The sequence below is a fragment of the Eretmochelys imbricata genome, chromosome 16 (assembly GCF_965152235.1).
Source record: "Eretmochelys imbricata isolate rEreImb1 chromosome 16, rEreImb1.hap1, whole genome shotgun sequence".
NCBI lineage: Eukaryota > Metazoa > Chordata > Testudines > Cheloniidae > Eretmochelys > Eretmochelys imbricata.
In genome coordinates this window covers 2,400,823-2,416,294 of record NC_135587.1, presented here as the reverse complement: position 1 = coordinate 2,416,294, position 15,472 = coordinate 2,400,823, and positions in this window count along the sequence as shown.

Here is a 15,472-nt window from a genome sequence, read left to right as displayed (position 1 = left end):
GTTCAGCTCTCCGCTCGCTGCTGCTAGGGCTGCTGAGAAGGCGGGATGGATCCCAGCGCCTCGTGGGTCCGGGCTCACGGTGCCAGGCGGCACTGCTTTCCGTCCCTGCGCGCCCGTCTTCGGTTCGCAGCATTTTTCAGCATCCCTTGTTTTCTGCTCACCCCCCCACGGATCCCGCATTGCTTTCCCATGCTCTGCCAGCTGTCAGTAGTGCATTGCAAACGGCAGTGCCGTTAAGCTTGAAGTTCTGAAGTCAACAGGAATCACAGTTGCCTGACATGCTAACACTGATAGGGTCAACGTTAGATTGCTTCTGACATTCACGGAGCAGCTGCACACAATGGATGGTTGCTTCTGGGCTCCTGAAACGAGCACTGAGTGGTGGGATCGCGTAGTTATGCAGGTGTGGGATGAGGAGAACTTTCAGATGAGGAAAGCTACTTTCCTGGAACTGTGTGCTGAGCTTGCCCTAGCCCTGGTGCAGGGACACCCAAATGAGAGCTGCCCTCTCACTGGAGAAGCATGTGGCGATCACAGCACGAAGCTGGCCACCCCAGACAGCTACTGTTCAGTCACAAATCAGTTTGGAGTCAGGAAGTTGACCTTTGGGGCTGCGTTAACGCAAGTGTGCAGGGCCATTAATTACATCATGCTGCAAAGAACCGTGACTCTTGGTAATGAGTGTGAAATAGTGGATGGCTTTGCAGCAATGGTTTTCCCTAACTGCAGAGAGGTGATAGATGGCATGTCTATTCCAATTTTGGCACCAGACAGTCTTGCGATGGAGTATATCAATAGGAAGGGGTATTTTTCTGTGGTGTTGCAGGCACTTGTGGATCACCACAAGGGTTTCACTGACAGCAACGCAGGGTGGTTGGGAAAGGTGCATGACTTTCATATCTTCAGGCACACAGGCCTGTACAGAAAGCTGAAAGTGGAGGCTTTTTTTCCCCAGACCCGAAAATTACAGTAGGGGATGTTGAAATGCCCCTAGTGATTTTGGGATCCTCTGTGTACTCCTTAATGGCATGAGTCATGAAGCCTTACATGGGAAACCTAGGTAGCAGTAAGGAGTGGTTCAGCAACAGGCTGAGTAGGTGTAGGATGCCCATAGAATATGCATTTGGCAGATTAAAGGTGCGCTTGTGATGCCTTTAGGGCAGGTTAGACCTAAATGACGATAATAATCCCATGGTCAGAGTCCTGTGTTGCACAATATTTGTGCAGGTAAGGATGAAAAGTTTGCTCAGGGGTGGACTGCTAGGGGGGGTGAACGCCTGGCAGCTACTTTTCAGCAGCCAGATACCAGGGCTGTTAGAGGGACACAGGAGACTATTTGAATCAGGGACACTTTGAAGATGAGAACCAGTAATGAATGTTGCTATACTATGGACTACAATGCTTAATGCAATCGATGTTTGCAAGGCAGCACTTGTGATTTTTGTGGCCTAGGATTCAATGTAAAGCAATGAAATCATTTGCTGGGGAAAAAATAAAGAGTTATTCAAAAAACTTTGCAGTTATTGCACCAAAAAAAAAAAATCTTCACACCACAAGCACCAATGCTTGAGGAGGGTGAGGGGGTACTAAGGGAGGGCCAACTTTCACAGCTGTGCTTAAGTCCAGCTCTCATTTAAAAAGGTTTGCATGGGGGTGTAGTGAGGGGGATAGTGAGAAACGCCAGACAGCAGAAAGGAATTTGTGGGTGAATTTTGGGGAGGGCATGGGAGAGAGTTCTGAATGTGCTGAAGGGGACAGTGGGCATGCATCTGTTCACGCTGGAGCATTATAAGAGCCTGTTTTGCTTCTCCATCACTTTAATTATCCCTTCCATTGCAGCCACAGAATAGGCCTCATTTTCTGCTATTTCCTGACTCTTTCCCTCCTCTGCCTGCATTCCTTGTTTTGGCATCTGAGCATTCCATCACCGGCAGGAACATGTCTTCCTTGCTCTGTCTCAGGCACTTTTTAGCCAGTGGAGGCACTCCACAGGTATGTAGGGGATGCCTGTCAAGGCCACAGCTGAAGCAGCACAAATACACAGAGGCATGATTGTTAACTACATGTACAGCATTGAAACAGGGTAGAAAATACACCTCCGCTAACATACTTTCACATTGAACCTTGACAAGTCCACGTGCCACCAAACACCCCAGGCATGGTGAGTTTCCCCTGGGGCGGGGAGCATTGTACTGGGGGAGAAAATCCATATGAAAGGGTTGTGGAGAAGTGGTCTAGGGACAATATTCTAGATTTTCCCACCCTTTTCAACAGGCGGGGTTCATTGTGCCAGACATCTCACTCCTGAGGGTAAGCACGGAAAAGGAGCATCTACTACAAGCTTGCAGCTTCTGCCCTGGCCCCTATACTGGTCGCCTGTGTGCCAGTTTGGTATCTATGCAAGTGATTGCAGAATGGTGTGGGAAAGTTTCCTTCAATAGGGGAAGGAACAAAGCAGCTCTGCCAAGGAACCTTTGGCAGAGAATTGCCAAGTACCTCCAGGAACGTTTCCTAGAGATATCTCTGGAGGATTCCCGTGAAATCTCAGTGTGCATCAACACCCTGTTCTGCCATACTGCCTAGCTGCACAGGGAAAAGTCCAGCAGAGAACCACAGCCAGCCTTGTACATTTCTATGCCCTCAACACACCACCTCACTTCACAAAGATAAACCACTTACCAGGAGTCCCCTCTCCTGCTTCTTGCTTGCTGGATTGCGACTGCCAAGACTGGCTAGACACCTCTGGAGTGGAGAACAGTTCCTGACTGGACACACCAGCGGGCAACCCCAAGGTGGGCTCCACATTGTTCTCTGCCTCTACCTCTTCATCGTCACTGTTAGGTCCACTTTCTACCAGCCCCAGACCTGCTGAAGTATCCATGGGGATCTTAGCAGTGGAGGTGGGGTGGCCACAGAGGATAGCGTCCAACTCCTTATAAAAATGGCAAGTCTGGGGCTCAGCACTGGAACAACGGTTTGCCTCCCTTGCCTTCTGGTATGCCTGCCTCAGCTCCTTGATCTTTGCTCTGCACTGCACCGTATCCTGATCATAGCCCTTCTTACACAAGCTTCAAGAAATCTGCCCATAGGTATCAAAATTCTTATGGGTGGAGTGCAGTTGGGACTGTACAGCATCCTCTCCCCAACTTCTGAGCGGATCTAGTAGCTCCGCAGTGGTCCAAGCGGGAGAGCATCTGCTCCATGGAGCCACCCTGGTCAGCTGGGAAGATGTGATGTAAGCTCTCCACACCAAGCAAACAAGAAGTAGAATTTCAAAAATTCCTGGCGTTTTAAAGGGGGAGGTTGCTTACCTGGCTGCAGGGTAGCAGAGTTGGAACTAACTGCTGACCAGAGCAGTCAGGATGGGCATTGTGGGACGCCTTCTGGAGGCCAATTAAAGTGATAAAAATCAAGCACGGTGTCTACACTGGCAATTTGTCAATGAAACTTTTCCGTAAAAGCCCTTTGTTTCTTGGCAAGGTGGTTTTATTTAGTCATGAAACTGAGTTGTGGTGTCACTGAAAGTGGCATTGTATGTACACCTCCACTGTTTTGTCAACAAAAGTTGTCTTTCCCCCCAAAAAAACTTGGCAGTGTAGACAAGGCCTAAGTGAAGTGGCTAACATATGTGGTTTGTTCTTTCTCTAATTCTCTAATCCAATATGCAATACTTTATTTATCATCAACACTGAATTTCATCTGCCATTGTGTTGTCCATTCTCCTGTGTTAATGAAATCGCTGCAGCTACTCAGTCTTGACTAACCTAAATAATTTTGTCACCTGCAAATTTTGCCAGCTCACACCCTTTTTCCAGTGTGTTAATAAAGGAATATTTGTTTAATATATCGTTCAATCCATACCTCACAGTCATTACCAGGGCCAGCCTTAGGGGTGAGCGACTGTCCAGGGTGCTGTAGTCAAGAGGCAAGGCGTGGGGTGGGTATGGGGTGCAAGGTGATGGAAGGGAGCTCAGGGCAATGTGGGGAGAAGGCAGTGCTTAATTTGTGCCAGGGCTTGACAGTTCATAGCCCCAGCAACCTAGCTCTGAAGGCAGTGCTGCTGCCAGATGCAGTACAGAAGTAAGGGTGTCAATACCATGCCATGCCACCCTTTGAAAGCAACACTGTCACCAGCAGCAGGGAAGCTTTCAGGGCAGGGCATCCAGCCAGCAGCTGCCCTCTCCAGCTGCCCAGATAGTGCTTAGTTTGTGGTGGGGCACCTCTTTCGTTACAACTTAAGCAGTGAGAGGAAGCAGAAGAGGCCAGGGGTACCAAAATGTGAGTGGGCCCACAGTGCCCTTTGCCTTAAGGCCAGCCCTGGTCATTACGTGTGTGTGTGTGAGAGCGCGTGTGAGCGAGCACACATGGGGGCAGGTTGCCAAGCTGATGTCACATGAGAGTCAGCAGAACCAGCTGGCTGAAGAGTGGTGTGGCAGAGAGGACTTCCCATGGAGGTTGGAGAGTCAGACCAACACGTCCCAATTTATGGAAGTCATACCTGTCAACCTACCACAGCCAAATGTGGGATGCAACATCTGAGAAAGACCTAAATACACAAGACAAATTATTCATGCAAACTTAAAATGCAGTGAGATTCTTTCCCTTGGTGTCAATGACTCTAATCTCAGCTTCAAGACTCTTATTGATGAAAATTGTTCACATCAGAAACAAAAAGTGAGGAGACACCAAACGTAAGGAACTTCGGGACAAAATGAGGGACACTTGAGAGGCATGGAACAAGTTGATCTGAGGGTTTTGTCCCAGGCAGAGTTTTCATGTGTACTGGATTTTGCAGGATGTTCTGCATTTCTGATGGAATGGGACACCAGTACTGCTGCACCAAAAAAGTAGACAGACCCAGTAGCCTACAGGAAAGTGCACTGAGCCAGAAGACCATGAATTCAAATCTCACCTCTATTAATTGGTGCTTATATTTCCCATGCATTTCACAACCCTCATTGAGCAAGGCCTAATACTCCAAACCTAGAAGATAGTCAAATATTAGCCCTCCCCCTCCCCTATTTTACATACAAGTAAATAGAGGCTGCACAAAACCACTAGAGGAAAAGCTAGGAATAGAATCCAGGTCTCTAATGACAGACCTAAATTTTATCCACTGACCAACCTGCCTTTCAGATTAAATGTGCCATACATGCTTTGGTTAGTCTATTGCCAACCTTCTGTCCTAGAGCCAGGGATTTAACCCAGGATTCCTTATCTGCAATATTGCTATCCAGCAGATAATTGTGTACCCCACTGTAACGCCCACTGATAAAGTGTGTGTCAAGACCTCTTCTAGTGCCTTGTCTGCACTGAGATTAGCAATTACTCTTGTAGGTCATGTGGTGGTCTATGCTGGGATTCAAAGGGTACATCTGTGGTGCAACAGAAGACCTGTGATACAATTGCAACTGGCCAGATCACCTGACTTAGGCTGTGAGGCTATAAAATTGCAGTGTAGATGTTCAGGCTTAAGCAGGAGCCCAGGCTGTTGGATCCTCTCCCTTTGTGGGGTCTCAGAGCGTAGGTTCCAACCTGAGCCCAAATGTCTATACTTGTGGCACCTTAGAGACTAACCAATTTATTTGAGCATGAGCTTTCGTGAGCTACAGCTCACTTCATCGGATGCATTCAGTGGAAAATGCAGTGAGGATGTTTTATACACACAGACCATGAAAAAATGGGTGTTTATCATTTAAAAAGGTTTTCTCTCCCCCCACCCCGCTCTCCTGCTGGTAATAGCTTATCTAAAGTGATCACTCTCCTTACAATGTGTATGATAATCAAGGTGGGCCATTTCCAGCACAAATCCAGGTTTTAACAAGAACGTCTGAGGTGGGGAGGGGGGGTAGGAAAAAACAAAGGGAAATAGGTTACCTTGCATAATAACTTAGCCACTCCCAGTCTCTATGCAAGCCTAAGTTAATTGTATCCAATTTGCAAATGAATTCCAATTCAGCAGACTCTCGCTGGAGTCTGGTTTCACAGGGCCTAATAACATCAGCCACACTATCAGAGGCTCGTTCACCTGCACATTCACCAATGTGATATATGCCATCATGTGCAGCAATGCCCCTCTGCCATGTACATTGGCCAAACTGAACAGTCTCTACGTAAAAGAATAAATGGACACAAATCAGATGTCAAGAATTATAACATTCATAAACCAGTCGGAGAACACTTCAATCTCTCTGGTCACGCGATTACAGACATGAAAGTTGCGATATTACAACAGAAAAGCTTCAAAACCAGACTCCAGCGAGAGATTGCTGAATTGGAATTCATTTGCAAATTGGATACAATTAACTTAGGCTTGAATAGAGACTGGAAGTGGCTAAGTCATTATGCAAGGTAACCTATTTCCCCTTGTTTTTTCCTAACCCCACCACCCCCCCACCCAGACGTTCTTATTAAACCCTGGATTTGTGCTGGAAATGGCCCACCTAGATTATCATACAAATTGTAAGGAGAGTGATCACTTTAGATAAGCTATTACCAGCAGGAGATCGGGGTGGGGGGAGAGAAAACCTTTTGAAGTGATAAACACCCATTTTTTCATGGTCTGGGGGTATAAAATATCCTCACTGCATTTTCCACTTTATGCATCCGATGAAGTGAGCTGTAGCTCACGAAAGCTTATGCTCAAATAAATGGGTTAGTCTCTAAGGTGCCACAAGGACTCCTTTTCTTTTTGTGAATACAGACTAACACAGCTGCTACTCTGAAAAATGTCTACACTGCAATTTTATAGTCCCACAGCCTGAGCCCTGCAAACTGGAGTCAGCTGACCCAGGCCAACCACAGGTTATGTATTACAGTACAGTCACACCAAGGGCCCTACCAAATTCACAGTTTGGTCAATTTCATGAGTGCCCCCCACAGCCGATTGTTCTTTCGGCAGGTCTTCAGTGACTCAGCCTTCCAGCCAAGTCAGACACTGTCCCTCCTTCCAGGGTATACAGTCTCTAGTTCTCTCTCACAGCACTGGTATGTGGCTGTAGCACTAAGGCTTCCTTCCTAGAGACATTGCTGTCTTTAACAGCCCATCAGGGGCCCATATTGATACCCCCAGTTGGTGTCCTTTTGGCAGCCCCCCTGGGCTTAATCTTCAGCCAGACCAGCATGACCCATCACAGTACCCTCAACCAGTCTGGCTAGGTTCTGGACTCAGTCCCCTGAGTTCAGCTTGCCTGCATTGCTGCTCTTCCAGCCAGCCAGGCACCTGGTATTTGGCAGCCTTCTCTGGGCTCAGTCCTACCTGCAGTGAGCAGTCCACAGTCCTGCTGTTCTTTCTTCTGGCCGGCCAGGAACCCAGTCCTCCCTCTTCAAGTTCCAGGCAGCAATTGACTGTTCTTCCTCTTCTGCTTCCTTTTATATGGCCCTTCTGGCCCCTGATTGGCTGCTCCCCTGCAGCCACTCTAGGCTGCCTGAAGGAATGCTTCTCTGCTCTTTTCTGGGGTGAGGTGAGGCAGGGCCGCAAGGCCTCCAGCAGGGAGCCTCCGGAGCTAGTCTACACAGTCACAATATCCTTCAAAACAGGTTTTTATAATTAAAAAACACTGGACTCTAAATCGCAACACAGAACAAAAATTTTCACATTTATCATTTGTCACTCAATTTGATTGCTGCTGTCACTCACTGGCAGATTTGAATTTGAGAGTTTTAGTCCCAGTTTCATCAAACCCCCACCTTTCAGCCAGCACAGGAGAGGAGAACAAAGATGTAGACGGTCCAGATACCACTGCTGCTCTAACAGATGGGAAGGGAGTGAGGAGCAGAGCAGCCTGGATGCAGAATTGCCTATAAATTGTATAGTCAATTGCTTGATCACACTTTGGTTATTTGGCCTTGTAGTCCAGGTGGTGGTTGTCCCTCCCCGTCTGGGTCGGAGGGAGACCACACTGCCTCACTATGTCGTCAGGATCTCAGCCTAGTTTTGGGGGAATTAGCAGTTTAGCGTTAGTATCCCAATGGGCCTAACGGGGTTGAATTCCCAGATAGGCAGCTAGCTTTGGCCTGTTATGTGAGGGCAGGTTCTCCCCGGAGTCAGTACACTTTGCCCCGAGGCGGGGGCTGAACAGTCAACAGGCTATAGCCCTAGGGCCCTTTAAGTAGGGACCGGGCAAATGCTGTAATAAACTGGCCCTATCTCTTGCTGCATCCCAATACTCGATCAGCCCTGGCCTCTTGTTGCAGAGCCAGAGCATACCCAGTAGTCAATGAGCTCTGGTCCCTAGTCACAGCGGTGGAGACAGAGCAAACCCCAGGGGTTGAGCGTCCTAGCTCCAGCAGATAACCAATGAGCATATGCCACTGGGCCTGGTGAGGGGAGGCTGCCACCTCAGGGGTGGGGTGGCAGGTGAGGTCTGGGCCCACCCTACTCCACCAGACTCCGACCCAGTGCCCTAACAGCGATGGAGTGGTCTGACACTGGGTCAGTGGGGATTCCAGCCGCAACACATTGACCGGGCCTCTGTAAAAGCTGAAGCCAGACTAAGGTCTGATGATACCCCATATGGGTTCCAGTGTGCAGCGATAGGTGACAATATTAATGTTATTAAGGTTAAAAGTAACTTGTTTCCAAGCCACTGATAACAAAAGAAAATGATCTTGAATGCTTCTGGATCAATGTCCTAACAAATAAAACACAAAATGGAGTATCTGTTGGTGTCTGCTACAGACCACTAAATCCCAGGAGGGAACAGGATGACTGCCTCCTTACACATCTATCTGCAATATGTAGGAAAAAACCTGTGTGATTGTGGGAGACTTCAATTTGAGTGACATGATGAAGGTCTCATGCTGCCAGTAATAAAACACCCTTGTCATAGGCAACAACTCCACAGAAAATAATTATCAGGTGCTTAGCACCCACTGGCAGCCAGCTCCTCACATCTCCCAGTGCCTCCTGCCCATTGATGGCCCTCCCGCTCCCTCCCAATGCCTCCTGCCTGCCACAATCAGCTGTTTTGAGGCATGCAGGAGGCTCTGGGAAGGAGGGAGGGAGGGGGAAGAGCGGGGACGGGGCATGCTCAGGGGTGGAATGGGCAGGAAGAGGTGGGTTGGGGATGGGAAAAGGCAGGTCAGGGGTGGGGACTTGAGTACCCCCGGGCCCGGAGGAAGCCGATGTCTATGATCCTTGTAATTTCTAAAAATTATAAATGACAATTCCCTAACTCAAAAAGTGTCACAGCCAATATGGGAGAATTATTTAGTCGACCTTGTTATTCTAACAGTCAAAGAGGAACTGATCTCAGAACTCAAAACTAATGGTAGTTTAGGTATATGTGATCATGACTTGATCACATTTATAACGTGCAAGCTGATCTTTAGTAGGGTCAATTTCACAAAGCTAAAAACAATTATAAGCCAAATAAGATGGGAGGAAGAATTTAATCATGAAAATTTTAATGATAATTGGGACTCATTTAAGAACACCTTATTAGGTGCCTAAAAAGCCTCAATCCAACAATTGACAAAGATGATGTGCTGGTTAAAAAACAAACCTGGTTTAGAGGGAAAGTGAATGCAGCTATAAAATAAAATTATAATAATATATAACAAATGGCAGAAATGATAAGTTGATAGTAATGAATATGTAAGAACTTAGGAATTGTAGAAAATTGATAAGGGAAGCCAAAGGACATAAGTAGAAGTATAGCCTATAGAGTTAAGGATAATAAGGAGTTTTTAAAATAGATTAGGAACAAAAATAATCCTTAGAATGGGAAGGTCCATTACTAGATAGAAATGGTAGAATTATCATTAAACACTGGAGAAAAGGCAGAAATGTTCATTAACTATTTCTGTTCTGTATTTGGGGAAAATCATCATATAATCTCATCATGTGGTGATGACAACACCCTTTCCATTCCAGTAGTATCTCTGGAGGACATTAAACAGAAACTACTAAAATTTGACATTTTAAAATCAGCAGGTCCAGATAACTTGCTTCCAAGAGTTTTAATAAAGCTGGCTGATGAGCTCACTGGACTGGACCATTAACGTTGATTTTGAATAAATCTTGGAGTCCTGGGAAAGTTCCAGAAGACTGAAAGAAGGCTAACCTTCTTCGAGTGCTATCCCAGTGAGTGCTCCACTCCAGGTGACGGTGCATCCCAGTGCCATTGATCAGAGATCTTCGGTAGCAGTGCCTGGTCGAGACGCACGCACTCAGCTGCTGTCTCGCAGCATCGTTAGAATCTGCCTGAGTGTGTGCATCCCGCACCCCTCTCGGTTCCTTCTCAACCATTCTTGGCTGAAGACAGGACTCGGGGCAGTGCTGATCCTCTTCCCTGGTCACTGAAGGAAATAAGTAAAAAGACATAGAAATAGTTGGAAACATCCCAAATATTTCCCTTCCTTTAGAATAGTTAACTAGTTTTTTTTTTTAAATGGTTTTCTTTTCCTCAAGTTTGTCTTTTCCTCAAGCCACTCTACCCAGGCATTCCTAGTGCAATAATGCCAGGCTCCTCAGGATTTAAGAAATGTGACTCCTGTCAGAAGCCTATGCCACAGTCTGACGGACACTCACACTGTGTGAAGTGCCTCAGCAAGACACACGTCCCTGCCAAGTGTGTCAATTGTACTAGCCTGAAAACCACGGCTTGTCATGACAGAGACCTGCAGCTGAAAATGCTCCTGACAGAGAAATCCCAATAGCCACCTATGGAGACAGGCAATCGCAAACCCTCTCAGTTACGCTCCCTAGCCAGGTCAGAACCAATTGGGAGTACAGCTTTACTCTCTCAGGCAAAGAGGCAGGAAGCCAACTGCCTCTGTGCAGAGACTTTCAAAAGGGTAAAGGGTCTCCTGCGAGATCCTTACCCTCAGTTCTGACAGCGCCGAAGGCAGGCGCCTCCAACCGTCCCAGCACCTCAGCCATGGCTTCCCGTAGCAGGAAGGTCCCCTTGGCACCGAAAATAGACCCAGTGCCGACAGCGCGTTCTACCCTGGTGCTGACAAGAACGTCAGCACCAAGCCTGCCTATCACTCCAGCAGCAGAAGCGGATCTCCCGCAGGGCGCCTACAAATGGCCCGCGGCACCCATGAAAGCAAAGCAGAAGTCAGTACGTGCTTCTGATTACATATCCCACTCAGCTGGATCACAGCCCAGGGAGCGGAAGCAATTCTGAAATCAGGACAACATCTCAGTGGCCCCTGAGCCTGCCTCTCCACTCCTTGACACACAGCGCTCACTGTTTGACCAGCGGCTCTCCCCACCTGACCTGGCCACCTTCACTGACAGCAAGTCCGATCTGCAGCAGCAGGTAGAGTTCTCCCCACCTGCCTCTCCTCCTCCACCGGAACCATTTATACCTCAGGACCCGGCTCACAAGCACCAGCATCAGTTTCCCTACTTCATCCCCCCATGAGTGGGACCTCACTTCTCTTATCCTATGTCTTGGCCTCAGTGGTACCCTGGGCCAGCTCCTGCTGCCACTCATCCTTGTGGTTCTTCCACCAGACCACCAGCTTGTTCTGCACCTCTATCTCCAGCTCCATCTACATCTAGAGTGCCTGAACCCGCCCCCAAAGAGGTGGGCTATGAACCATACCCCGATTCACCGCCTCCTAACTCTCCATCAGCCCCAGATGGAGCCCTCATGTCTCCGTCTCCACAGAATGTGGACGACTTTAAGCAATTCCAGGATCTTATCAAAAGGATGGCCTTTTTGATGTATAGGACATCCCTATAGAGGAGGTCCAGGAGTCACAACACAGACTCCTCAAAATCTTCCAACCCTCTGCACTCTCAAAGATCATGCTCCCCATAAATGAAGCACTCGTAGAACCAGCTGACACCCTCTGGCAGACCCCAGCCCCTATCCCACCAACTTGCAAAAAGGTTGAACGTAAATATGATCCTGCTAAGGACCTAGATTTCTTATTTTCTCATCCACAATCAAATTCTCTTGTAGTGGATGCAGCGACACACATGACGAAACAGACAATACCAGCCCACCCCGCAGGACAAGAACCTCAAACGCCTTGACCTCTTAAGCTGCAAGATTTACACGTCCTCCACTTTGCAATTCAGAATCACAAACTATTCTGCCCTACTTGCAAGCTACAACTTCGACAATTTCAATAAGCTCTTTGATTTTATCTCCCATATCCCGGAGAACAGAGAGCAGACTTTAAGTCCGTCCTTGTCAAGGGCCAATTGGTGTCCAGGACTGCCCTACAAGCATCTATGGACGTAGCGGACACAGCAGCCCGCACTACCGCAGCTGCAGTGGTTATGCACAGATCTTCCTGGCTGTCTGCATCCAGTATCCCCAAAGACCTGCAGACCAAAGTGGAGGACCTACCTTTGGATAAAGATAAGCTTTTTTCCAAAAAAAACAGACGAAGTCCTTCACTCTATGAAAGACTCTAGAGCAACCCTGCGCACGCTGGGCATATACCTGTCCCTCCCCAGGAGAAACGGTATCAACCTTATCAGAGGCCACGCACACAAAATATCACTGGCCCCAGCCCAGACCACAGGATATAGCCAGGAATCACGCTAGACCAGTGGTCCCCAACCTTTCTTGTGGGAATAGCAATGTGCACAGAAGAGTGTAGCGGGCGCCAGACACCCCGCCGCCAAAATGCCGCCGCCGAGAAGCGGCAGCGGCAATAAGCGTCACCGCTGAAATGCCGCCAAGAAACGGCAACGCTTCTCAGTGGCATTTCATCGGCAGGGTGTCCTGCGGGTGCACAAAAATGCCCCGGCGGGAGCCATGGTGCCCGTGGGCACCATGTTGGGGACCCCGTGCTAGACCTCCTAGGTGCAGACAAAACCAGGCGCAACCAGCTACCTCCCACCCATCAGGGAACAAACAGCAATTCTGAAGTGTTGGTCGCGGGTTTGTGCAACCACCCCTTGACTCCACCCTCTGTTTGCCCACTTGGCCACCGCCTCCAGGCTTTCCACCCTGCCTGGTAGCAGGTCACACGGGACCATTGGGTCCTGGAAATAGTTCAGTCAGGTTACTCCATCCCTTTTCTATCCTACCCTCCCCCGTCTCCCTTCAGGGCCCCTCTCACGAGCACCTATTTCCTGTGCCAGTGCAGCATCAAGTAAAAGGGTTCTACTCCCACAACTTTCCGACCCAAAAGAAGGGTGGGGGATGGAGACCTGTACTAGACCTATGCCGACTGAACAAATCTGTACATGTCCACAAATTCAAGATGGTCACAATAAGACCTGTGCTGGAACAAGGGGGCGGGTTCACAGCCCTCGACCTACAGGACGCCTCTCCTCACATATCCATTCACCCAGCACACAGACGCTTCCTGCGCTTCACACTTGGACACGACCATTTCCAGTACAGGGTACTCCCATTCGGACTCTCCACAGCACCGAGAGTATTCTCCAAGACCCTAGCCGTAGTCGTGGCCCACCTCCGCAGACACAGGATTATACTTTTCCCCTACCTAGAAAACTGCCTCATCAAAAAGGCGGCTCATACAACGAGACATTAAGAGCTACCCGTTTCGCCATCTCCCTCTTCCACAGTGTAGGTCTACAAATAAACTTTCAGAAATCCACTGTGACCCAACACAGTGGATCGAATTCATTGGCGCTCACCTGGAATCAATTTGAACCAGAGCCTCACTCCCACACAACAGATTCCTAGCTATTACACGTCTCATACACATGCTCTCCGTTCGCCCCAAGATAAAAGCAGGAATTTGCCTACAGCTTCTTGGCCACATGGCAGCCTTCATGGTCAGGTACGCCAGGCTGCACATGAGATGTCTTTAGGGTTGGCTCAACTCCAACTACAAACCCAGCAAACACAGTTTCTGCATGATGCTAACTCCTCCAGTGAACGTATTAGCCTTCCTACAATGGTGGGCAAAACCAGACAATCTATGCATGGGTGTTCCCTTCCAACAACGCTCCCCAACACTCATGCTCACCACAGATGCTTCCCTGATCGGTTGGGGAGCGCACCTGGGGGGACACATGGCACAGGGCCGCTGGTCCCTGTCAGAGACGTGTCTGCACATAAATCTCCTAGAGTTCAGAGCAGCCAGACATGTCTGCCTTCACTTCCTCCCCCTTATAAAGAACAAATCCATCCGGGTCCTAATGGACAATATAGCGTGTGTGTTCTACATCAACAGACGGGGGGAGCACAATCGCACTCCCTATGCGTGGAGGCCACCTGGTTATGGAATTGGTGCATACAACACCACATAGAAATTACCACTTCATACCTACCCGGATGTCACAACACTACTGCTGACACGCTCAGCAGACATTTCTCCAAGGAACACAAATGGGAATTACATCCCACGATACGACGACAGCTCTTCTCCCACTGGGGCACGCCATCAATTGACCTCAACCCCAGAATCGCAAATGTCACCTATTTTGCTCCAGAGTGGGACTTGGGACTGCATCCCTAGGAGACGCGTTCCTCATCCCGTGGAACAATTCCCTCATGTACGCTTTTCCGCCGATCCCTCTGATACAAAGGGTTCTCCGCAAGAACAGAGATGACAAGGCCCAGGTCATACTTATTGCCCCGGCTTGGGGCAGACAGACATGGTACCCTTACCAGTTACACATGTCCATCCATCCTCCGAGGACTCTCCCCAACAGACCAGATCCACTGTCTCAGGACAAGGGCCGACTTCTTCATCCGCAGCTCCAGAAACTCCATCTGATGGTGTGGTTCCTTCATGGTTACAAACCCATGAACTGTTCTGAGCAGGTCCGGTATGTCCTCCTGCACAGTAGAAAAGACTCCACTCTTAAGACTTAACTGCAAAGGTGGAAACGCTTCTCTGTCTGGTGCTCCCATAAATGCTTGACGCCCCATGCCGTGACCCTCCCTAACATCCTAGACTACCTTCTGAAACTAAAACAGGATGGGCTCTCACTCAGCTCCATCAGAGTACACCTTGTGGCTCTCACAACCTTCATAGAATATCAGGATTGGAATGGACCTCAGGAGGTCATCTAGTCCAACCCCCTGCTCAAAGCAGGATCAATCCCCAATTTTTGCCCCAGATCCCTAAATGGCCCCCTCAAAGATTGAACTCACAACCCTAGGTTTAGCAGGCCAATGCTCAAACCACTAAGCTATCCCTCCCCTCCTTCCATGACTTACTGGACTGATATTCACTTTTTGCCCACCCACAATAAAATGCTCTCTCACAGGCCTGCAAAATCTCTACCCTGAGATTCATCCACCGGCAGCTGCCTGGAATCTCAACCTTGTTCTACACGGTCTTACGAAACCTCCCTTCGAGCCCTTAGCTACCTCATCCCTTTTCCACATGTCTATGAAGGTAGCTTTCTTAGTCGCCATAACGTCAGCGAGAAGAGTAGGGGAAATAAGTGCCTGATGGCCTACCCTCCCTACACAACTTTCTCTAAAGATAAGGTTACCCTTGCGATCCCACCCTAAGTTTCTCCCTAAGGTGGTGTCTACCTTCCACCTTAATCAACCAATATACTTACCTGCAT